This window comes from Choloepus didactylus, chromosome 16, assembly GCF_015220235.1.
Source record: "Choloepus didactylus isolate mChoDid1 chromosome 16, mChoDid1.pri, whole genome shotgun sequence".
Classification (NCBI taxonomy): Eukaryota; Metazoa; Chordata; class Mammalia; order Pilosa; family Megalonychidae; genus Choloepus; species Choloepus didactylus.
This window is the reverse complement of record NC_051322.1, coordinates 45,749,513-45,774,521: the sequence shown is the minus strand read 5'-3', so window position 1 is coordinate 45,774,521 and position 25,009 is coordinate 45,749,513. Positions and strand designations below refer to the sequence as shown.

The following is a 25,009-nucleotide window of genomic DNA, read 5'->3' as shown; positions in this document are numbered from 1 at the left end:
TTCTTGGATTATTGTTCCCCCTTCCTTAATTGCTCTCTACTGCTAGTTCCCCTACATTCTACATTATAAACCATTTGTTTTACATTTTTCAAGGTTCACATTAGTGGTAGCATATAATATTTCTCTTTTTGTGCCTGGCTTATTTCACACAGCATTATGTCTTCAAGGTTCATCCATGTTGTCATATGTTTCACCAGATCGTTCCTTCTTACTGCCGCGTAGTATTCCATCGTGTGTATATACCACATTTTATTTATCCACTCATCTGTTGAAGGACATTTGGGTTGTTTCCATGTCTTGGCAATTGTGAGTAATGCTGCTATGAACATTGGCGTGCAGATATCTGTTCGTGTCACTGCTTTCCGATCTTCCAGGTATATACCGAGAAGTGCAATCGCTGGATCGAATGGTAGCTCTATATCTAGTTTTCTAAGGAACTGCCAGACTGACTTCCAGAGTGGCTGAACCATTATACAGTCCCACCAACAATGAATAAGAGTTCCAATTTCTCCACATCCCCTCCAGCATTTGTAGTTTCCTGTTTGTTTAATGGCAGCCATTCTAACCGGTGTTAGATGGTATCTCATTGTGGTCTTAATTTGCATCTCTCTAATAGCTAGTGAAGCTGAACATTTTTTCATGTGTTTCTTGAACATTTGTATTCCCTCTTCAGAGAACTGTCTTTTCATATCTTTTGCCCATTTTATAATTGGGCTGTCTGTACTATTGTCATTGAGTTGTAGGATTTCTTTATAAATGCAAGATATCAGTCTTTTGTCAGATACATGGTTTCCAAAAATTTTTTCCCATTGAGTTGGCTGCCTCTTTACCTTTTGAGAAATTCCTTTGAGGTGTAGAAACTTCTAAGCTTGAGGAGTTCCCATTTATCTATTTTCTCTTTTGTTGCTTGTGCTTTGGGTGTAAAGTCTAGGAAGTGGCCTCCTAATACAAGGTCTTGAAGATGTTTTCCTACATTATCTTCTAGGAGTTTTATGGTACTTTCTTTTATATTGAGATCTTTGGTCCATTTTGAGTTAATTTTTGTGTAGGGGGTGAGGTAGAGGTCCTCTTTCATTCTTTTGGATATGGATATCCAACTCTCCCAGCCCCATTTGTTGAAAAGACCATTATGGCTCAGTTCAGTGACTTTGGGGGCCTTATCAAAGATCAGTCGGCCATAGATCTGAGGGTCTATCTCTGAATTCTCAATTCGATTCCATTGATCTATATGTCTATCTTTGTGCCAGTACCATGCTGTTTTGGCAACTGTGGCTTTATAATAAGCTTCAAAGTCAGGGAGTGTAAGTCCTCCCACTTCGTTTTTCTTTTTTAGAGTGTCTTTAGCAATTCGAGGCATCTTCCCTTTCCAAATAAATTTGATAACTAGCTTTTCCAAGTCTGCAAAGTAGGTTGTTGGAATTTTGATTGGGATTGCATTGAATCTGTAGATGAGTTTGGGTAGAATTGACATCTTAATGACATTTAGCCTTCCTATCCATGAACATGGAATATTTTTCCATCTTTTAAGGTCCCCTTCTATTTCTTTTAGTAGAGTTATGTAGTTTTCTTTGTATAGGTCTTTTACATCTTTGGTTAAGTTTATTCCTAGGTACTTGATTTTTTTAGTTGCTATTGAAAATGGTATCTTTTTCTTGAGTGTCTCTTCAGTTTGTTCATTTCTAGCATATAGAAACATTACTGACTTATGTGCATTAATCTTGTATCCCGCTACTTTGCTAAATTTGTTTATTAGCTCTAGTAGGTGTATCGTTGATTTCTCAGGGTTTTCTAGATATAAGATCATATCATCTGCAAACAATGACAGTTTTACTTCTTCTTTTCCAATTTGGATGCCTTTTATTTCTTTGTCTTGCCGGATTGCCCTGGCTAGCACTTCCAGCACAATGTTGAATAACAGTGGTGACAGCGGGCATCCTTGTCTTGTTCCTGATCTTAGAGGGAAGGCTTTCAGTCTCTCACCATTGAGTACTATGCTGGCTGTGGGTTTTTCATATATGCTCTTTATCATGTTGAGGAAGTTTCCTTCAATTCCTATCTTTTGAAGTGTTTTTATCAAAAAGGGATGTTGGATTTTGTCAAATGCTTTTTCAGCATCTATTGAGATGATCAATTGATTTTTCCCTTTTGACTTGTTAATGTGTTGTAATACATTGATTGTTTTTCTTATGTTGAACCATCCTTGCATGCCTGGAATGAACCCCACTTGGTCATGGTGTATGATTTTTTTAATGTGTCTTTGGATTCGATTTGCAAGTATTTTGTTGAGGATTTTTGCATCTATATTCATTAGGGAGATTGGCCGGTAGTTTTCCTTTTTTGTAGCATCTTTGCCTGGTTTTGGTATTAGATTGATGTTAGCTTCATAAAATGAGTTAGGTAGTGTTCCATTTTTTTCAATGTTTTGAAAGAGTTTGAGTAAGATTGGTGTCAGTTCTTTCTGGAAAGTTTGGTAGAATTCCCCTGTGAAGCCATCTGGCCCTGGGCATTTATTTGTGGGAAGATTTTTGATGACTGATTGGATCTCTTTGCTTGTGATGGGTTAGTTAAGGTCTTCTATTTCTTCTCTGGTCAGTCTAGGTTGTTCATATGTTTCCAGGAAATTGTCCATTTCTTCTACATTATCCAGTTTGTTGCCATACAGTTGTTCATAATATCCTCTTATAATTTTTTTAATTTCTTCAGGATCTGCAGTTATGTCACCTTTTTCATTCATTATTTTGTTTATATGGGTCTTCTCTCTTTTTGATTTTGTCAGTCTAGCTAGGGGCTTGTCAATCTTGTTGATCTTCTCAAAGAACCAACTTTTCGTGATATTTATCCTCTCTATTGTTTTTTTGTTCTCTATGTCATTTATTTCTGCTTTAATCCTTGTTATTTCTTTTCTTCTACTTGGTTTAGGATTGGTTTGCTGTTCATTTTCTAGCTTCTTCAGTTGATCCATTAGTTCTTTGATTTTGGCTCTTTCTTCCTTTTTAATATATGCGTTTAGTGCTATAAATTTCCCCCTTAGCACTGCTTTTGCTGCATCCCATAGGTTTTGGTATGTTGTGTTCTCATTTTCATTCGTCTCTATATATTTAGCAATTTCTCTTGCTATTTCTTCTTTAACCCACTGATTGTTTAGGAGTGTGTTGTTTAACCTCCAGGTATTTGTGAATTTTCTAAGTCTCTGATGGTTATTGACTTCTAATTGTATTCCATTGTGGTCAGAGAATGTGCTTTGAATAATTTCAATCTTTTTAAATTTATTGAGGCTTGTTTTATGTCCCAGCATATGATCTGTTCTGGAGAAAGTTCCATGAGCACTAGAAAAGTATGTGTATCCTGGTGATTTGGGATGTAATGTCCTGTATATGTCTGTTAAATCTAATTCATTTATCAGATTGTTTAGGTTTTCAGTTTCCTTATTGGTCTTCTGTCTGGTTGATCTATCTATAGGAGAGAGTGATGTGTTGAAGTCTCCCACAATTATTGTGGAAACCTCAATTGCTTCCTTTAGTTTTTCCAGTGTTTCTCTCATGTATTTTGTGGCACCTTGATTGGGTGCATAGACATTTACGATTGTTATTTCTTCTTGCTGAATTGCCCCTTTTATTAGTATGTAGTGGCCTTCTTTGTCTCTCAAAACATCCCTACATTTGAAGTCTATTTTATCTGAGATTAATATTGCTACACCTGTTTTCTTTTGGCTGTGGCTTGCATGAAATATTTTTTTCCATCCTTTCACTTTCAGTTTCTTTGTGTCCCTGTGTCTAAGATGAGTCTCTTGTATGCAACATATTGATGGTTCATTTTTTTTGATCCATTCTGCGAATCTATATCTTTTAATTGGGGTGTTTAATCCATTTACATTCAACGTTAAAACCGTGAAGGCATTTCTTGAATCGGCCATCTTATCCTTTGGTTTATGTTTGCCATATTTTTCCCTCTCTCTATTAATGTCCTTTATTGTACCCATACCGAATCTCTTTAGTACTGAACCTTTCTCCAAGTCTCTCTGTCCTGTCTTTGTTTCTCTGTCTGTAGGGCTCCTTTTAGTATCTCCAGTAGGGCAGGTCTCTTGTTAGCAAATTCTCTCAGCATTTGTTTGTCTGTGAAAAATTTAAGCTCTCCCTCAAATTTGAAGGAGAGCTTTGCTGGATAAAGTATTCTTGGCTGGAAATTTTTCTCTCTCAGAATTTTAAATATATCGTGGCACTGCCTTCTCACCTCCATGGTGGCTGCTGAGTAGTCACTACTTAGTCTTATGCTGTTTCCTTTGTATGTGGTGAATTGCTTTTCTCTTGCTGCTTTCAGAACTTGCTCCTTCTCTTCCGTGTTTGACAGTGTGATCAGTATATGTCTCGGAGTGGGTTTATTTGGATTTATTCTATTTGGAGTTCGCTGAGCATTTATGATTTGTGTATTTATGTTGTTTTGAAGATTTGGGAAGTTTTCCCCAACAATTTCTTTGAATACTCTTCCTAGACCTTTACCCTTTTCTTCCCCTTCTGGGACACCAATGAATCTTATATTTGGACGTTTCATATTATCTATCATATCCCTGAGGTCCATTTCGATTTTTTCAATTTTTTTCCCCATTCTTTCTTTTATGCTTTCATTTTCCATTCTGTCATCTTCGAGGTCACTGATTCGTTGTTCAACTTCCTCTAGTCTTGTACTATGAGTGTCCAGAATCTTTTTAATTTGCTCAACAGTTTCTTTAATTTCCATAAGATCATCCATTTTTTTATTTAGTCTTGCAATGTCTTCTTTATGCTCTTCTAGAGTCTTCTTGATTTCCTTCATATCCCGTACTATGGTCTCATTGTTCATCTTTAGTTCTTTGAGTAGCTGCTCTAGGTGCTGTGTCTCTTCTGGTCTTTTGATTTGGGTGCTTGGGCTTGGGTTATCCATATCGTCTGGTTTTTTCATATGCTTTATAATTTTCTGTTGTTTTTGGCCTCGTGGCATTTGCTGAACTTGATAGGGTTCTTTTAGGGTTTGTAGACCTATTGAAGTCCTTATCTCTAATTTATCAGATCTACAGCTTCGTGGAGTACACTTTCTCTAACTAACCAGCAGGTGGCATCCACGAGTCACCTGTTCTCCACAAGCCAGTTCTCCCCTGCTTAGCCTTTTTTTTGGTGAGTGGGGGAGTGAGTCTTGTGGGGCCCAATTGGTGTACCAAGCTTGAGTGTGTAGTTGGTGTTGCCTGCCCTGTATGTGGGGCGTGTTTCTGGGCAGTCAGGGGGGGAGGGTGGCTCTAACAATCAAATCTCCCTGGTGATCCTAGAGTTTTAAAGCTGCTGCAATAGTCTAATCCTTCAGTTCAGTCCTGCCACAGTTTGTCTCTGCCACTGACCCACAAGTCTTTGGTATTGCCGTATGGCTCCTGAGACTTGCAAGTGGGCCCCTCTTCCAGGCCGTGCACCCCGGGTCCTCTGTTGAGGGATGACTGTGCTATGTCACAGGTGAGTGCCGTCCCCCCAGGGCAGTTCTGGGCTGCTGGGCTGTGTAGGGAGGCTCCCAGTCTGCTCAAATGATGGCTGAATGGGGCTTTGTTAATTCACACTGCTCCACCTTCCCAGCTCTGGGACAATCAGCTGAGGTTGCAGGGAAGGCTAATGTCCACGCCCAGTTTTGTGGTGTGTGCCTGTTATTTGAAGCACTTCCGTCACACTGGGTTGTCTGGGGCAGCTCTGGGCTATGGGGCTGGCGATGGGCAGGAGTGTTTCCTGTCCACCAGGATGGTGGCTGTGAGCGGACACCCCCCTTTTCTTGGGAAGTTGTGGTATTTAGTGAATTTTCTCAGCCACTGGATTATTGCCTTTTGTCTCAGAGCTCTCTTAGTTCTGCTCTTGACTTGACCTGCCCAAATTGCAATTCTTTGAAGCTTTCTGTATTGGGCTTCTTAGAGTAATTGTTTTAGAAAAAGAAAAAAGGATTAAAAAAAAAAAAAAAAAGGGCCCTCCTCAGAGATCTAATGGGTTATTGAAATGCTAATAGACAAAGCAACCAGGGCCATTAAGGAAAGGTCCACAGGGCAGAGAGATCAGCTTTTCTTCGGGATTTGCATATGCGCCTCAAGGCCTGAGCTCCGCCCTTCCCCTTTCTGTGTTCACCAGAACTCCAAAAATCCTCTGCTTTTATTTTGGAGTTTTTCGTGTTATTTTTTTTTTTCTATGCCTGTCTCCTCTCTGCTGCGCTGGCAGCTCTCAGATTCTCTGGTGTCTGGTCTCAGTCTATCTATGGTTGGAGTTTGAATCAGTAGAATGAGTTTCCGAGAAGGGCTACCACTGCAGTTCTCCCTTTTCCTTTCCGGAGCTGGCAGCCCCTCCTCCCACGGGACTGAGCCTGGCAGGGAGGGGCGCGGGTCCCCTGGCTGCAAAAACTTACAGATTTCACTGATCTCAGCAGTTCGACATTTTCATGAGTGTTGTATGAAGTATCCCCACAGTCAGATTGCTCTGTGGTGTCCAGTCCACGCAGTTCCTGGCTTTTTACCTACTTTCCTGGAGGAGTAACTAAAACTTACAGCTCACCAGTCTGCCATCTTGCCCCGCCCCTTCGCCTATTCCTTTTGATAGCTAGTTTGTCCAAATGTTGTTCTCTGCTTTATCTTGCTTTAACCTAAGTAATGAAGCATATTTTTTTAATCCCTGACTACTGCCAGACTATCAAGAGTAAAACTGAATTCTCTGCTATTATATTATACTTGCTCAAATATCCTCCGGCTGTCTTGCCATGTGTTCCAGGGAGTAAATATTAACCTGAGTAAGTAATTGGTAGACCAGGGGGCTGAGAAGTGAGGCCCAGCAGTGACTTTGCCTTCCCCACATAAGACCTAGATTCTTAGAACTGTGAAGTCCAGCCCAGGAGTCTGCAGTCACTGGGCTACAGTCTGGTGGAAAGAAACTACACACACGCATACCCCGAGTAATTTCCTTTATTTGGTTAAAGATGTAAAAACTTCTCAAAAAGAGAAGACTGCTTGGGACAGGAGTAGAGGCAGCCAGTCTCCACAGTGCTTCCCTTTGTGCCCAGAATCCCTGGTGGGAGATGCCCATGTACCCACTTGATCTTGCCCTTCAGGGATGGAGCCAGCTGGATCCCAACAACGCAGTTCTCTCCCCTCATGCCACGGCCCCTTTAGATCATAGAGGCTTGAAGTAACAATCTGTGCTGCTCAAGGAAACATGTGCAGATATCCAAGACTTCGCTGGTCCTTACGCTAAACTGTGCGTCCACAAAAACAAATCCTTGGAACAGAGAGGATGCCCAAGTGTCCCTGGACCCCGATTCTGCCTCCAGCTTTAAAGTTTCCAGAAAGGTCCATTTCTCAGCAGTCCTCTCCCTGACTCTGACCTAATAACCTTCTATCTGAGGTGATTCTGCGTTTAGTGCCAGGGCCATGATTCCAAATCCAAATCCATTTTCCCTGTCTTCCTCAGCCATTTTGATGGTCTTAGACCAATAACTAATAATATGGTGAAATTATCAGCATAAATTCATACAACACTGTGTAGTAACTGAGGGAAAAAATCCTGAGCTTCGTGTTTGCCAGTTGTTGTATTATCAGCCATTTACTCAAATAACATTTAGTGAGGATTATAATTCCTCATTAAAGATGATGTGCTAAAGATGATGAAGAAATAAACACGATAGTCACTGCCCTCTGGTTGCACACGTTCTTGTATAAGGATAAGGAAATTCATCGTAATTTTACATGGGTAATGGGCTAAAATGAAGGAACTCATAGGGTGGTATGGAATCACCAAGGGCTGGGGCATGGAGAGGTTCCAAGAATAGAGCTGGGAAGTGGGGGCAGGAGGTCAAAGAACATTTTTCTATGTGGTATATGGAGTTGGAGAGAGCTTCCGAAGGTGAATTAGTCTTACTTCATACAACTTCAGAGGTCTCGGTGGGACTTGTAAAATTACTGAAGAGTAAAATTATAGAATAGGGTCAGGACTGACAGACTTGTACCATCTCAGCACTATTGAAATTTTGTAGTGGAAAATTATTCTTTCTGGGGGAGTGTCCTGTGCACTGTAGAATGTTCAGCAACACACCTAGCCTCTACCTCCTCGATTCCAATTGCACCTACCCCCTCCTCCCTCCTCCCCTCCCCCCAACTGCTGACAACCAAAAATGTCTCCAGATCTTGCCACATATCCCTTTGCTGGGGGCAGAGAGGGAAGGGAGAATCACCTGTGATTGAGAGCCACTGATCTAGGCCAGCACTCTCATTTTACTAATGAGAACTCTGAACCTCAGGTAAGAGTAAATAAGTTGCCCAATGAGTTAGTGGCAGAGACAGAAATAAAACCCAGGCTTCTGGTCCTAATTCAGCATCCCTTCCATACCCAGAAGATGCTTCAGGGAACTTTCAGACCTTTTCCCACCTCTTCCAGCCTCTTCAAGGTTGGAGAGGATCTAGCTGCCACTGGGTTTGCAGAAGAGGGGTAGCCAGAATCTTGAGCTCAGCTTTAGCACTGGCATGAAACCCTGGCAAGTGATTTGTGTTTATAGCTGCACAGGGCCACTTGTAAAACTAGGACCTGTTTAAAGTGGTTGGGAAATTGAACAAGTTGCTTCTGAAGTGACCATAATCATTCTTAGCCAATTCTCTCAATAGCTACTACAATTTATTTTGACCAGCAGTGTCAAACTCCAGAAATGACCAAGGTTCATGCTTATGAATGCAGCACAGCACCATTTGCAAATCTGCAGTCATCGTTATCTCTAATGGGTTCTCATAATGCTGAACCTGCCCTCTATAGCTACATGATCGGAGGGTTGTCTCCATCCTGACCTCCAAAACCAAGCTGGATTGAGACATGCCACCACAGATTCCCAAGCATAACTAAGAGAAGGAAAGATGGCAAAAGAAGTCCTGGAGAGCACTGTGACCATTCTTTTTAGCATTTAGGCTACTCCATTCTTGCATAATAAGGAAAGCAGATACAATGCCTGTTTGGTTCTTCATTTTCTCAGTATGATTAAGAGAACTTTGAATTCTTCAGAATGTGATGGAGTTTACATTCAGTGTGGTGCAAACTCATAGGGGTAAGAGAGAGGAGATTGGACCAAATATTTATTTATTTATTCGTTTTTTAAAAAAAGGACAACATTTTAAATACTTCTGTTATTTTATGGAAGAAATCCTGAACTGGTATCAGAAGACTGGGTTTTGTTTCTGTCTCTGCCCCTAACTGGGAAAGTCATTTATACATATCCTAGATATTTATTTTATCCCATGAGACTAAATTTTAGTTTCAAGTCATATGTTAGCCAACCTAGAATTTAAATTAGCTGATCTGGAATTTTAAAAGGAATTTAAACAGAGAAAAGTATCCTTTTCTGTTCCCACCCACTGTCCATGTGAGAATTTTGCTTTGCAAGTGGCCAGTGACTACAGCAAGAAGAGAGGGTAGGATTGGTGATGTCCATCCAATTGAGAAGCTGCCCCTTCAGGTCAGGAGTAGAAAGAAGAGTGGATGTTTGGTTTGGCGTAGAGACATCCTCTCCAGTAGCCTTGGGAGATGGAAACCATGAGGGGTACGGATGGTGCTTCCTGCAGATTGAAGAACTGCTTTATTAAGGCCTGTGAAATGGGGGCTGAGTGGGTGCAAAATCTAAAACATGCTTACAGTCAGGACATCATCCAAGATACAATGTTTATATGAGCAACCAGAGTCACATCATTGGGTGCGTTAGCACATCATCTTTATCTGAGCATTTTCTGGTCTCCCTCCAGTCGATTGCAGTCTGTGGGTGACTCGGAGCCTGTAAAGCACCCTCCCCAAGATTGCTGCAGAGGGGAGCAACAGTGAGCAGCAAGATCCTAGGAGTTTCCCTGGCCAATACCAAAGGATTTCTTGAGTGTTTCTTGCCAGATATAGCTGGATGTAAATTGATATGTGCATGTTTACTTATAATAATTTGTTATGTATAGTAGCCTTTTATAAAAGTATAAGATTGTGTACTATTTTCTGATGCTGTGGCTTAGAAAGCTGCATTAACGAGGGGGAATAATATTTTTTAATGTATAACATCTGAACACATAAGTCTAATCTACCTCCCTGCCCCCCATTGAAGAAAATGGTAGCATGTACTTTAAAACAAAACAAAAATGTATGAAAATTCCTACTGTTATAATAATACGTTTAATTCAAAGAATGCCAAGTAAATCTATATACCTAGATTCTAAGTATGGGGAAAACTGTTGGGTCCTTATCTGACAGAACAAAGGATAATTGTGTAGTGAAAATTTCATTATCTCTTGCTAAGTAAATCCCATGCAATAATTAACATGTTTGAGAACTTGGGATTTGAGGAAAGGGAGTTATTACCATACAACTTTGTCTGTGTACCTAAAATCATAGGATACCTAAGCCAGCCATGAAATCTGAAATAAATATTTTAGATTTTTAGAAAACCTGATAGGATGAGGAAAGGATGGGGTTGATGCTGGGGGAACCCATCGAGGACGCGGCTCTAGGCTCCTCTCTCCCTTTCCTTTCCACCCCCGCTGCTCCTGGATGCCTTCTCCCCTTTCCTCTGCTGTGTCCTACTCCTCATTCTTTTCCTGCGTCGAGACATGGTGACTCCTGAACTCCAGATTTCTTCTGCTTCAAACCATCTAGCATCAAGTGTAGTGACACCACACCCAGCCTGTGTATTGGTAGAGAAGGCAAAGGGGAAAAAGGAACAGAAGAATGTTGGGGAAGACTAGCTGATGGGTGATGGCAGGTAGAGTACCTGGGTCATTCCAAAGGTTACAGGGAATCAATCTTAAGCATTGGTACGTGAACCCAGAATTTCTTCTTTTAATTCTCATCTGTGAGTTTTCTCATTGGCAAAACAATTAGGAAAAATGTAATGAAATTTTTCTGTTTTGTTAAGAAGCATTAACAGCCAATTTTGTGAACTATTTATTATTGATATGTTATTACTACATAACATAAGTCACATGGATCATTAAGAAATGTCAGGTTATCTTCATTGCAGTGTGCCCCTACAGGATGTCTACTTACCACTGCTCAAGCTTTAAAAATTAGAGGAAATGTTGTTTTGAGGACTCTGACCTCAACTGTAATATCCTTGTCTTTAGTAGGAATTATGGTGACATAGTATTCCAGAAAACTACCTACTTGGAAAACAAAAAGAATCCAAGTTTTCTGATTTCTGGGTTTTTAATCGACTTGAGTTACGTCAAGAGCTCAGGATTCGAGGCCATTCTGTTACTAGCCAGTCATTTAGTCCCAGGTGTTCGCTTCATTCCTCTGGCCCTCAACATCCTCATCTGTAAAATGGCTTGTGGAGGAAATGTCTATTATTCTAAATATTTCTTTTACTAAATGAAAACCAAGGGTCTAGGTTGAGTATTAAAAGTCACCTATTAGTAAGTGTAAGGGGATTTGTTAATACTGTATGATCCACATCTGTCAAGCCTGGCTTCTTGCTTCTGTAATAAACATGTAAATATGAAATGCTTGGCTAAATAGAAGTTGTATTGTCTCGTTACAGATAAATAGGATTTACCAGTCCCTGGATGAAATGCTTGGGAACTCTTTAAATGCCATAATCAGCTGCCATTTCAAGGAACAGAAAATAAATGGTTTTGGAAAGTTCATGCTGCTGCTTCATTGAATTTTAGGTGAGTGTGTTTGAGCAAAATAATTTAAAATGGACATTAAACTCTTTCCCCTTAAAGTGCTTCTCTCCTTTGTCTGAAAAGAAAATGGGGTTAAATATAAAGGCTTTTCAGTTTTATACTTTTAGTGAGATCATAGGCAGTGGAAGACTTAGCTTCTGTCCCTTTGATTTATTATTGTTATTAACAGAAGCCATCTCAACCATGAGGTGTGAGTTATGGAGATAAGCCCAACAAGTCTTCCTGGTTTCTGTTAAGAAGATACCATAATACTTGGTTCTATTCTAAAGATCATCTGATTTTTTAAAATATGTTAACATGTACTTAATATCCGAGTAATAAACTACAATGAGATAGAACCGTATTTTAATAGCATCAACTAAAGGAAAATTTTATAGTGGTTATGGTTGTTTCATTATTAAAAGGTCTAGGGCGAGATAAGGATAACATTCCAGAAACTGATCATTGGGAATTTTGAAATATGTTGCTTAAAATAAAATTAGGACATGGTTTAGGTCAGGTGGGCTAAAATACTAACCTGCTGGGTAGGTACATGCACATATAAACACGTATACACTCTGTCACACACATGGTAAACTTTTTATATCATCATATTTAGTTACTCTTCCATGGTACAAAAGACATGAGCCTGCAAATTGTTTTAATAGTAATTGGAAACATGGCATTGTCATTTCTCAGCAGAATGGAGAGGAATGGAGATGAGTGGTGACCACATTGAGGAAATGTTGTGGCTTTCCACCTTCTCCTGAGTCCACCTGTCCAAGTGTGATTTTATTATCTACTTTGAAATATGATGATTCTGGAATGTCAGAATACACCTGCGTTCACCATTTGGAATGTAACAGTGCAGCTGACCGAGCGCTGACCGCTGTCTAAATCTAATCCAAAGGCAGTGGCGCCTCCTTTATACTTTTGATTAACTTTAAAATAGTAGATAATTCTCTCATAATCTTAAGGGTATATAAATTTGATTTATTGAGATTGGACATAGAACTGAAATGGTGATAACATTCATTTACAAGAAGGTTTTTTTTTATGCAGTTCCCAGGAGCTAAACTAGAGCTGTTCAAAAATGTCAACAAACCAATTTACCTAGCGTAGTTACTCTGGAGGGGAGAAAATGAAAATGAAGAACTTATTTTGTTATCCCTTGATTTTCCAACTATGCCAGTCTTGTGCCTGTTTTTTTCCCAGCACCCCACCTCCTGCTCCACCTCTGGTGGCTTCCGGGGTATACTGCCGTATCTCCCCAATGACCTTGAACCCAGTAACACCACCACTTCCCTTTGTCCCTTGAGACTTGCGAGTGACGGTGCCTTTGGTTTCCTGCTGCTGTGAATTTCCAGGGTTGATCCTTTATGTCCCATTTACCTTCTCAATTCTTTCGTCTGGATTAGATTGCTTTCTCTTTTTCTGCTTGGATCTTGACGGATCCATCAGTGGTTTATTAATTTCTTACAAAATTATCAGAAGAAAAGTGAACAGGGATTGCTTGCTTCTCCCAAAGAAAAAATGATTCCCAGGAAATAAATTTAAAGTTAAAGGTCAAGTTGGTTTTTTTTTAACACTGAAAACAAATTTAACTTATATTTAAAACCATATTCTAAGCTATGCAGTGTCATAGCATTAATTTGTTGCTATTAACAAAATCAACATCAATTTTCCCATTTTGTAAATCAACTTAAAGGGAAAAAATTTAATTTTCAGTAATGTCCCAAATGCATAATTTTTTTTTAACATTCTTGTCTTAAAAACTTTTGTACATATAGTGTAGAAACTTCCTTTTGGGGCATCAGTCTTATTTCCTGCAGTCACATTTAAATCTAGAGCTTCTGTTTTATCTTAGTATGGCTCTTTTCACCTACAATTGAGGAATCTGATGTCTCCCTTACAGAAATGGTTGTTTGTTTCTTGATGATGCCTTATGATACGAACATTTTGCCTCTAGGACTGAATATATTGGAAAGCAAAGTGGTCAGGAGACAAGGGTCTGTCTTCGCAGGTAAACAGTTTGCCACTGTCCCAACAATGCCACTCACTCAATAGGACTTTCTTGGTATTAAAGTTGTTTTTCACTTAATCATTTTGGCACCTCACTTGGTTATTTTAAATGTAAGTGCCGCCCTATTTTCATTTCCTTCTCATTTATTTTGTAGACATTTTCCTTTTCAATCTTTTCTTCTGAGGTTATCACATCTGCCCATCTGTCTGTTTCAATTCCTGTAGTTACCTTCAAAACGACAAAATGCCCCTCCGACCAACAAGGTTCACCTCTTCAACCAGTTATAATGTAGAACCTGCAATGCCTAATTTAGAGAATGTGCAGATGTACCATGAGCAGGATTACGTGGACCCCTGCATAATCCTGGAGTTGGGGGGCCCAGGCATGAACAGTTTACAGTGTGGTTTAAAATGCAGTGAATAGATGATATTCCCAAAGCAAGTTTTCCTTAGATTGGTACAGCACTGTAAACTCTAATCATTAACATTTCTCTCCACCGTATGGAAATCAGGTTTTACAAAGTTATGTTAAAAGAAAAAAGATACCCTTGGAAGAGAAATACATACATTAATAATATGTACTACATCACACATGAGTCTAATGAATTAGCAAAGAAGAGACCCCTGAGACAGTGGTATAAGAACTCAGCTTCTGAGAATTGGCACACATAAGTGGGAGGAGACGACTGACATAAACTCAGTGACTCCGTGATGCTGCCCAGCAGGTCAAGGGGAGCACTTGTGATAAGAGATCACTCAGGCTGATAAGATGTTATTGTAATATTAGGGGAGAGGAATAGGAGAAGTGGAAGTGTTAGTCCTTACATTAATGAGCCACATTGTGATGGGAGATTTTAAATCACTGGTGCCCAAATAGCTCCAGGAAGTGCTTCAATGAGGATGTAGTTGGGAGTACTTCTGCTGAACCACAGAGTGGGATGTTGGGAAAATCAAAGGTGTTTAAAGGCAATAAACATTTGTTATCCATTTTGTGTCCCTAGAAACTAGTACAGTGCTTGGCACACTATAGATTCTAAATAAGTGATTGGTGCATAGGGACAAAGGAAGAAAGCAATGGTGGCAAATACTTACTGAGTTCTTTTTTATGCCAAAAACTATTCTATATGCACTTATACTTCATTTAATGCTTAAACAACCCTATGATACAGATACTATTGTCATCTTTTTTCTTAAAGATGAGGAAACTGGGGCCCAAAGGCTATAAGTAACCAGCCTGAGGATAAGTAAGTGGGGGGAGGGGGATAAGAAATTCAAACCCAGGCTTCTGGTTTCAACCTGAGCTTTTTGTTATTATACTCCACTACCTTTCATGTAATATAATCACCAAGTAATTTTAAATGTCTACAAAATAAATAATAATAAAAAGAAACACATTTATTATTCAAAAAGTTACATCATTCCAGCAGATCTTGTCCAAATCTCTTGAACATCCTTGCTTGGAACACAGCTTCCCACTTTTTAGTTGTTCCTGCTTTCCTTTCTTTTAAAACATGACTGCCTAAATCAGTGTCCTAATTTATATTCAGATCTCATTGTTTCCATTCCTTAATGGTTTGTTTTGAAATTAATATCTTAACAATCCTACTGCTTCTTTTACACCATTTGCTTAATTTAAGAATATGTCATCTTGAGCAGCAAATTACCAAACCTCTCTGAACCTCGGTTTCCCTTTTTGAAAATATATGTCTACTTCATTGTGAAGACTAGGAAATAATAACAAGCACAGTCCTTGGTATGAAACAGTTCTTGGTATATAGTAAGTGCCTAACAAACAGTAGCCAACGTGATAAGCCCAAACTTTGGTCTCAAATTGTAGCCAGTGTTGATGGCCCCATCAATTGCAGAAGAGAATCTGTGTTCTGTATTTCTGAGCATGTCTTGATACCAGCACAGCTGTCCTCTTGGATTGGGTCTCACGGCCTACCTTTGGTCCTCATCAGTTGCCCTTTGCTAACAGATGAATGTCTCCTCTCTTCTGGGCCATGGTCTTTGTGCTGGTTCTTCTGCCTAGACTCTCCTCCCACCAGTGCTTTTCTCCAGATCCCCTTCTCCCCCATGCACCACTCTACTCTTCAATGACTTGCAATATCTTAGTCATCTTTCAATATCTATCACACCTGTGGCTGCTACCTTTCAGCAAAGTAATTGATGAAATCCCCCTGATTCAACAGTTATCAGTCCTATCTCTGAATTCACATAATTCTTTGGGCCACTTCAAGGAAATGAGACAAGAGAAAGAAAGGCAACCGCCATTCTGTCACTCACAGCCTGTGTTGTAGCTTCTCATGTTGTATGTCTGTCTTTCCTCTGAATTGTGTTTTCATCAAGGACAGATGCCAGGTCTGTTTTCATCTTTGAATCTTCTCTACCAAGCCCAGAGCAGTGTTCCTTTTTAGTTTTGAATGATAGATGGAGGGTCATTTCTGAGATCTGCTTTAGTTCTTTCAGTGAGCAGCAGATTAGAACACTTTATCAAGTCATTACAAGCAAAAGGAGAGCTCCATTAGGGGAAAGGGGACCCTAGAGAGAGCCAACCGTGTTCTGAGCACCAAGGTAGATGCTGTATGAACATTATCTTATTTACACAGTAAGACAACCCCTCAACTTGGCTATAATTTTCCCCATTATTCATATAAGAAACCTTGGGTTCAATGAATTTAGGTAACTTTTCAATGTCATGTTTCTTATAAGAGGCAGAACTAAAATGTTAAGTCATGTCTTTCCATTGCAGCAAACTGCTACTCCAAAAGAGCCTTCCAACTTAATCTGTAAGAAGAATGTATTTTAGAGTGTGCTAGAATTTCCCATTTCAACTATTTCCTGAGCAGTAAGCTATTTATAAGCCCACAAAGCCTTGTCTCATTGGCAAATAAGTTTATGTTTAGCATGATGCTAAAATTAGCAAGATTACAGCTCATCAGGAGTTTATAAGGTATAGTGCCTTGTGGTTCTGAGACATATTTATGTAAAACCCTCATTTATTGATGTGAGCATAAGTCTGGAAATGGGATGTCTAAAAATGTAGAATGATAGAATTTTAGGGCTAAATATTATCTAGAGTCACTATCAGAATTGGGGTCTGGCAAAAGCAAGGGTTTCTTTCTCTCTCTTCCTTTTTACTCCTTAAGAATATTTATGAACATATTTATGACTAATTATGAAAAGGTTTTTTTAGGTTGTAAAATAAAAATTTCCCAAGACATAGTTTACTATTAGCACTTCTTATGAGAGCATATAAATGTGCTCTGAATTTTTTTGAAATCACACTATTTAATTACAGTGTATAAGAATAATGATTGATGTGAATAAACCTGAAATTTTCAAGAAGAGATCTGTTTTTATTTTAATTACTAAAGTCATTATCCATTGAGAGAAGTTCCTTCCTTTTGTGAAAAATCCTATTGATGCCCAGGCAACTTTTACACCTATACTGATCATTCATTCATTCATTCTTTAAACATATATTTCACATCTCTTACATTACCTAGCACTGTGCTAGGTACTTGATAGCTTGAGATAAATAAGGTTTAATTATTCCAAGTGATATGCAAGTTAGATTTGCCGAGATTATGTCTCTGGATCATAGAATTTAAGCACCAGAAATTATATGTGACATCATCTAGCCCAGACACCCTAATTTTACATTTGAAGAAATCAAGGCCCATAAATGTTGAGTACCACCCCCAGTATTAACAAAAAAGACACATCTAAGGTCTGAGACTCCTGCCATCTCAGCTCCTCTCCACCATACAATCCTCTCCACCATATAACAAACTAGCCAATATTCCCATGTTCTTTGTTTTTATACTCCTCCCCCCACCCCCAGTTAAAGCTTCCATATCTAAGGAGAGAAGACTGAGAAAGTAAGGTTAAAATTAGTTTTATTCCTAATATATAGAAATGGATTCATTGTTCATCAAGTAGTTACTGAAACTTAACCAAATCTAGCGGCCAGGTATATAGGCAAGCAAAAGCAAAAGTGTCTTCCTGGCCTGCTTCTCACTTGCTGTGTTACGTGCATCGGCATGTGTGCACACGTGTGGAACCTCAGCACCCATAACCGAAACTGCCCTTTAATGGGAAAACCAAAACAGACCAGGCAATGTAAGGCATAATGTGGCACTAAAAATGGCAACTAAGCTGATTGTCAAATACTCACTTTTCAGAAAATTTAAAATAGTGCATTCTGCAAGTACCTTATATATTATGACAAAATGATACTGGCTATATCTTTGGTCTACTATCATTATATGAATAACTTGTTTTCTAACTATTAACAGTTTATTTAAACATTCAAGAAATTAAAGAGTATTTATTAAAATATGAGTAGCACATCTACACTGTTGTCCATGTCTACCTTTGAGTAAGATAAAAATACAGTAGTTTATAAAAAATAAGAATTTTGTTCACATTTCTAGTTTATAAGTCCCTGAGTTGTTGAATTATCTAGTGTTTGTTGATTGCCCCTCCATTTCCCCAGAAGTTTGCAGTGCTATTTATCTTTACTTAAGTGTAACTTTAAGAACTCTGACCATCACAAGAATGGACAGAACAGTGTTTTCCTATCAAAACCTAAGAATTATGATGAGTTTACAAAAATTAATAATAATGTGTTTTAATGTCAGTGTGTTCATGTTAGTGACATGACTTTCAAACATTTAGCAAAAGCTTATCTGCGAAGCTGATAAATACTGTAGCTGTCAATTCTGTCAATTCCTAACAATTCTGTAACACTGGACTAGAAATGTCACTAAACTGTATTTATGTGAGTATATAACATGCTTTCAGACTCAGATAAATACTTGCAGCATTTTTTCTTCCAGTCCTACTTTGATAGCTAAGTAAGGTGGCTGGCTTTTTCTAACACAAGTTTTGATAATTTTATCGTTCCTGCCTAATGTATATAAACAACCCTATCACTACATTGTTTCCTTCTGAAGTTGAATTTCTTCCCAGGGCAGTAGCATCCACAGAAGACACATGGGGGCAGTGGAGGGGGAGAGTTTAGTGCATTCCAGGTAAGGTTACCTGCTTCCCAATCAGCCACAGCAGATGAGCCTCTCGTGACCTCATTAGACAGATCCCCGTTTCAAATCACAGCAGAATTAGTCCTGCTCAGTTCATAAACCTCCTACCTGGCCCAGAGCGCCACCCTCAGTGTGACAGGATTGCACCGCCTAATTCCCTGGCATATACCCATGGCACTTTGAATTCTCCTTTGGCAAGAAACATGTGCAAACTTGTGCAGAAATTATTAGGGTAATGGCACTATTACCCTGATATCAAGCCTTCCCTTTCTCTCCTTGATTCTCCCTTCCTACAACACAAGGAATGAAACGTTCTAAGAAGCAGGACTCGTAAAACCCTGTCCTAAACTCTGTTTTTAACGGGAATTCCTCCATCTGATAAAAATAATTCCTTTGATGTTTTCCATAGTCTCCTGCTCCTGGCCTCTTGTGTGTAGGGTTGTCACCTGTAAGTGCAAATGTTTTTCAGTAAAATATGATTAATCCACCTTCTGACAGATAGTTGCAACCTTCATATTTTTTCTTACCTAATAACAAAGATAATAGTTCAACTCATGAGTGTCTTCTCATTAAAATATTCAGATCCCCTCTTATACTCACTCCTAGAGTTCATGCTTAATGTACACTAACTACAGTAGGCTCTGGTTGCCTAGTAACCACAGGAAGCATGTCAAAGAGTCTGAAGAATGTAAATGAATAACTGAAACATTATCATTAGTTTCAGCTGTGTGACCTAAACCTTAATTCTGCCCTAGCCATCCCAGATGCTTCTAATGGGCTGGTGAAACAGTTTTCTCATAAGTCGCCCATTAAATCATGAAAATGAGAATTGGCATTTAACATAATGCCCTTCTCTGTGGTCTGATAGCTGTCTAGAGAATGATGGTAAAAGCAAAGGGACTAGATCCTAAGTTCTTCCAAATGCTTTTTACAGAATACAAAATGAAATGTCTGCTAGGACTCACCCTTTCAAACAACTTTTTTTGCAAATGCTTATGATTCTGTTGGCTCAGTTTCTTTTGGAAAAAATATTTCAGGGTTAACTCCATTCTTTGATAATGTTATCTTTTTTCAAAATGAGATTTTAAGGATTCTGCAACATTTCTCTCCTTTTTTGAAAGGCCACTTAAAAGCAATTTAGAAGCAATGGAAAAATGGATATGATGAGAGAACTTTTAGCTCAATGATGAAATTAACCAGTTAAATTTAAAATGCCCGCTTCCTTCTGAAGAAAACACCACCAACAGCTTGAAATGCATCCATATAATGCCATTTTTTTCCAACTGGGATATTTGGTTGTATGCTGGGGTTTTCAAAGGCCTAGGATAAAACACTGCATCTTGCCAAAATGCTTTACTCAAAGCAAAGGAGAAGGGGAAGATTACTTTTCTATGAAAACCATAGAGTATACCATTGAGTCAAAATTAGCATGCATTTTTAAAGGGAAAAAATAACACATCAAACAACTGTGAGTGTTTGAAAGTAATTCTGCCCTGTCCCCCATGCCCTGCTATTTTTTCACCTTCCCATACTTATAGAATGGGAAATTTCAAGAAGTGTGGCCATAAAAGAGAGACACTTGTGTGCTTTGAAAAAAAGAAAAAAAAAGTATCTCACTACTCATAGCAAAGTTATTATTTGTGTAGACTCTGCCTCATATATAAATCTTAAGGCAGGACATGAAGTCATCTACCCACGTTTCTTTTTCTTTTGATTTTATTGAGATATATTCACATACCATACAGACATCCCAATGTACAATCATACCCATGTTTCTTGATTGGTACATAAGTGCCTGCCCACTTCACTCTAATGCAGTGTCTGGAGACATTTTTTATTGTCATGCCTGGAGTGGGAAGTGCTGCTAGCATCTAGTGGGTAAAGGCAGGGGATGCTGCTGAACATCCTATAATGAATAAATGCTCAGAATGTCCCCAAACAAAGAATTATCCAGTCCAAAATGTCAGTAATGTCACAGATGAGAAGCTGTGAAGGAACTTCCCAAGATTGTGCAATCAACAAGTAGTGGACCTTGAATTTGAAAGTTGATGAGACTCCAAAGATCACCTCCTATCAGGTCACTGTGCTCCTCTGTTCACACAAAGCCACATCAACAGCCTGCTGTGTCCCCTAAAATTCTGTGCTCTATCAAAATGCAAAGGCCTCATCCATGCAGGTAAGCATGATAGTTAATCGTGGCTCATTTTTCCACTCCCTCAGTCTACTGTCTAGTAAATTACCCGGGTTCTAGGCAACCGGACTAGAGGAGATGACATTGTTAGACAGAGAGACAAAAGCCCTGAGAAAGGAAACTTAACTTTTTAAAGTTTTTTTATTTTTTTTTTAATTATTTTTAAATATTTTTAATTATTTTTAAAAGTCCCTTTTTGGAAGATAACTTTGGTGGAGAAGGCGGGATTCCAGGATAGGACTTAGAGTATAGAGAAAGCCAAATTGTGCACCAGAGATTCAACTGGATGAAATACAGAGAGCCTGAGGCCGCAAGCCCTGCAGGAGGATGGATAGTTAATTCCTCTTGTTGGAGGCACCCTCTCGCCTGCTTGATGCCTGTTCTCAGAAAATCTGAGCTATAAGAAGAGCAAGGGCTGCAATTAGACATGGGCACTGAAGACTTCTCCCGACCCCAGGAAATGTTGAAATAACAAAACAGAAAGCAGACAGTTCATTTTAGCAACCACTTGCAAAAAACAACCCCATCACAGATACCATGTGAAAGGAAAATGAGAAAACCTATTTTCAGAGAAATATTTTGCTTCTTGACTCATAAATCCCTTGATCTACTCCTTCACATGATCTAGCATCTGCTTCTTTTCTTCACTTCAGCGATAGCAAACGGAACCTTGCTGCCTTTTCAGGCTCCTCTTGGGCCTTGCCTCTCCACTCAGCCTGTGCCCCAAACACACAGAACCATTTGCCACCATTTTTCTGATGTATTGAGCTTTTCATTTCTCCTGGTGAATCTCTTTTTACAGTGAAGAGATTGGCATCCCTAGCAAGGGGAATACAATAGCAGTGATCTACTTAGACCCCTCCTTGAGACCTTTGGTGGACAACTGCAAAAAGTCTGTCTTCTACCAGCAAGAAAAAATGGGAGAATGGATATTGGATAGGTAACCAATGAATTTGTCACATCTCCATATATTTCCTTTTTATGAAACAGTCTTATCCATACTAGTCTATGCTTTGTGTTTGCAAGTGACAAAAAATTCCACTCATACATTCTTTAAGAAAAGGGACCTTGTTACCTGCTTCAGGTAAGGATAGATCCAGGAGTTCAAATCTTATCCTCAGAACCCTTTCTGTTTCTCCTTCCTGGCTCTGTGTTCCTCTGGTTTGGATGGATACTTAAGCAGGCTCTATCAGTGCAACAATGAAGAAATACACCAACAGCTCCAAGCTTACATAATCTGCCCAGCCTTAGATCACAGAGAAAAGACCTTAGCCCTGTGTCTCAGAGGACTCTGACTGGCTCTTATTAGGTCACATAAGCATCACTACTCCACTCTTACCTTTATCCATGATAATTTTAGTATCTCTATAGTTGAGCCATCAAAAGACCTTCATCATATCCAGAAAAATCCCTCTAGACACCTTAGTCAGATTCTGGCCAGATTCTGGCCATCTTCAGAAAGGAACCACCTCCAAAAATCACAAAATGAGATATCTCACTCTCCAACCACCAAATCCTGTCCTTCCAGCTCCTCTGCTTTGATGCTCTGCATTTGCAATCCTTTGTGTTCTGTACAGGGTCTTCTGGTCCTAGCTGATTCTTTATGTCTACCAGCCTCCTTCTGTCTTTAATTCTCTTCTTGCTTGGCTAAGAGTCCAAGATCCATCCCTTACCCAAACTTCCCTTTTTCATACTTTCAGCTCCCTGGCATCTCTTTCCTCCCATCACATTCATTGGCAATAGCCAAGCCCTGGGTAAACCCATTCCCCTCACTTATCCATTCTAAATACCTGTTCAGCTGAGCTTGTTGAGGAAAACCACACAAGTGAGCATGCTGGTATTACTCTAAGTTCATGACCACCATTTCAGATGTTCATGCAATGCTTCCTGGCAGTCAGTCCTACCATCTCTCTCGTCAGCTTACTCTTCTGTATTCCACAATGACTAGTTCTTTATTTTCTCACTTTCCTCAAACCTCTTCTCCCCATTCCTCTTTCTGAGATAGTAACCTTGTTCCTACTGCACTGAGAATAAAGAAGCCATCGACAGGAATTCCCTCTTCTTTTCATTCCTAAGAGAAAGTTTCCTTTCTGTTGCTTCTCTATTTCTATGCTCTCCTACAAATCCAAGTTTCTAAAAAAAACACTTCTCATCTGCCATTCTTCTCACATTCCTGCCCCTTGCCATTCCACCAAAATGGTTCTTGTTAAGGTCATCATTGTCTACATGTTTCAAAGCCAGTGACTGCTTTTTCCATTCTCATCTTATGCAACTTCTCAGCAACTTCCCACTCAAAGAGGACCCCTTCCTTCTTGAAAACCCCCCTGTGTTGTCTTCCATAAAGATACACTCACAAGGTTTTCCTCCCACCTGCCTAGCCCCCTCTGTCTCAGGGTGGGGTCTTGGGCCTGCTTCTGCTTTCTCTTTTTACCCATGGATTCCATTAATCCTCTGTACATTCAACTCCCACATGTGTATCTCCATCCAAGCCCTCTGTCCAGGGCTTCAGGCTTCTAGAGAAAACAGGTTATGTGATGTCGCCACTTGACTGTCCCAGGGACATCTGAAATTCAGTACTCTCCCTCACACACACCTCACCTCTCCCTGCCCTCCTTCAGTGGGCTCCTGCACCTGGCTTCTGCATCCCTGCAAGCAGCACCTCCCATTTATTCCAGAATGCTGACAGATTTTCTTTACACCTTCTTCTCATTGGCCTCCCACATTCAATCAATGACTGTTTCTTGTCAATTCTATCTCCAAAATATATTTCAAATATATCCTCTTCTCATTGTCTCCATTGTCAGCATTCTCATCCTCCTCATCAGCCAGCCTCCAGCCTGCCCTTCTCCTATCCTTTCTCCACACCATACCCAGGGTGTTCTTTAAAAATGAAGGTTAGATTATGTCGCTACCATGTTTTAGGTCCTTCAGAAGCCTCCTGATGCACTTGAAATACATTTCAGAATTCTTAATATGGCTTATGAAGCCCTGGCTCTTGCCAACTTCTCCAGTTTCATCCACGACTCTTTCCAACCACATGGGTCTTCTTGTGTTCCTCAAACACATTAAGCTCTTTCCCCCTTGTGTTCTTCCTGTCGCCTAACATGCCTTCTCCTCATTCTTCACGGGTAGCAGCTCAAATGTCACTTTCTCAGAGATGTCTGAGGCACCACTGTATCACCTGAGATGACTCTGCTCAGCTTTGCATTCCTTATGTCCCATTCCAAGCATGGACATAAACAAATTACCCATGGAGAAGCTGGGACCACTGAGTGATCATTAAAAAAACTTTCTTAAAATTTTAGTGATAACAAAGATATTACAAGTCAGAATATTTAATATATGTCATCAGCATAACTGTTTCTTAGACCTTAAGTCATGCCCTTCAGAAGGGGTCCCATATTGGCTGTTTTCCTCCGGGACCACCCTTTCTTGGGACCTGCTTCCCCCACAGGTAGGAGTTCCCTTTGACAGGGACCTTGTGCCCCATCACTCATACTCCCTAGCTCTAGTCCCCAGATCCTTCACCAATTCAGTTAATAAACACTCATAATTTCCATTTCCCCACCCATGATAACACAGTATTTCTTCTATTACGTGGTGTAGTTTAGTTTCTCTTCTCTCCACCTCTCTTTTCCAGACTAGGCTATATGAAACCAAAACACCCATTAAGTTTACTCCAAAAAAAGGGCACTCTTCTTTAAAAGATGAAGTTATGACATCTGCAGCCTCCCACAGAATGGAGAAAAGGCTGCAGATTAAAAAACCAATAATCCATGTAAAATCAACCAACATATTTATATAGAGACAGATATGAGTAGGTAAACATGAAAATGCTAACTTTGGTTGATGTGATCATAAGTGATTAGAAAATATTTTTGCTCACTTTTATTTTTTGATTAGTTTACAGTATTTGCCAAAGATATTATAAAACCTGAAATAGAAAAAACAAATAGTCTTTGTGTTTAGTAGTTTGGATATTGTTACTACAAGTATGAGAAAGTGGGTGGGCAGTCCAAACCACAGGATACAATGCTTAACTTACAGTTTCTCTCTGCTCAGTATGTGTGTATAGAAGTATATAAA

At 39.5% G+C, this 25,009-nt stretch overlaps 1 protein-coding gene across 19 annotated transcripts in view; it reads left to right on the top strand.

Moving 5' to 3' along the window:
* The window catches only part of DTNA (dystrobrevin alpha), a 403,763-nt gene that overhangs the window by 201,518 nt on the left and 177,236 nt on the right, over positions 1-25,009 (top strand). For all 19 annotated transcript variants that reach the window (XM_037805729.1, XM_037805730.1, XM_037805728.1 and 16 more), the window contains one exon: positions 11,536-11,665. The gene's annotated coding sequence lies outside the window, so the exon portion shown is untranslated. The remainder of the gene's footprint in view (positions 1-11,535; positions 11,666-25,009) is intronic.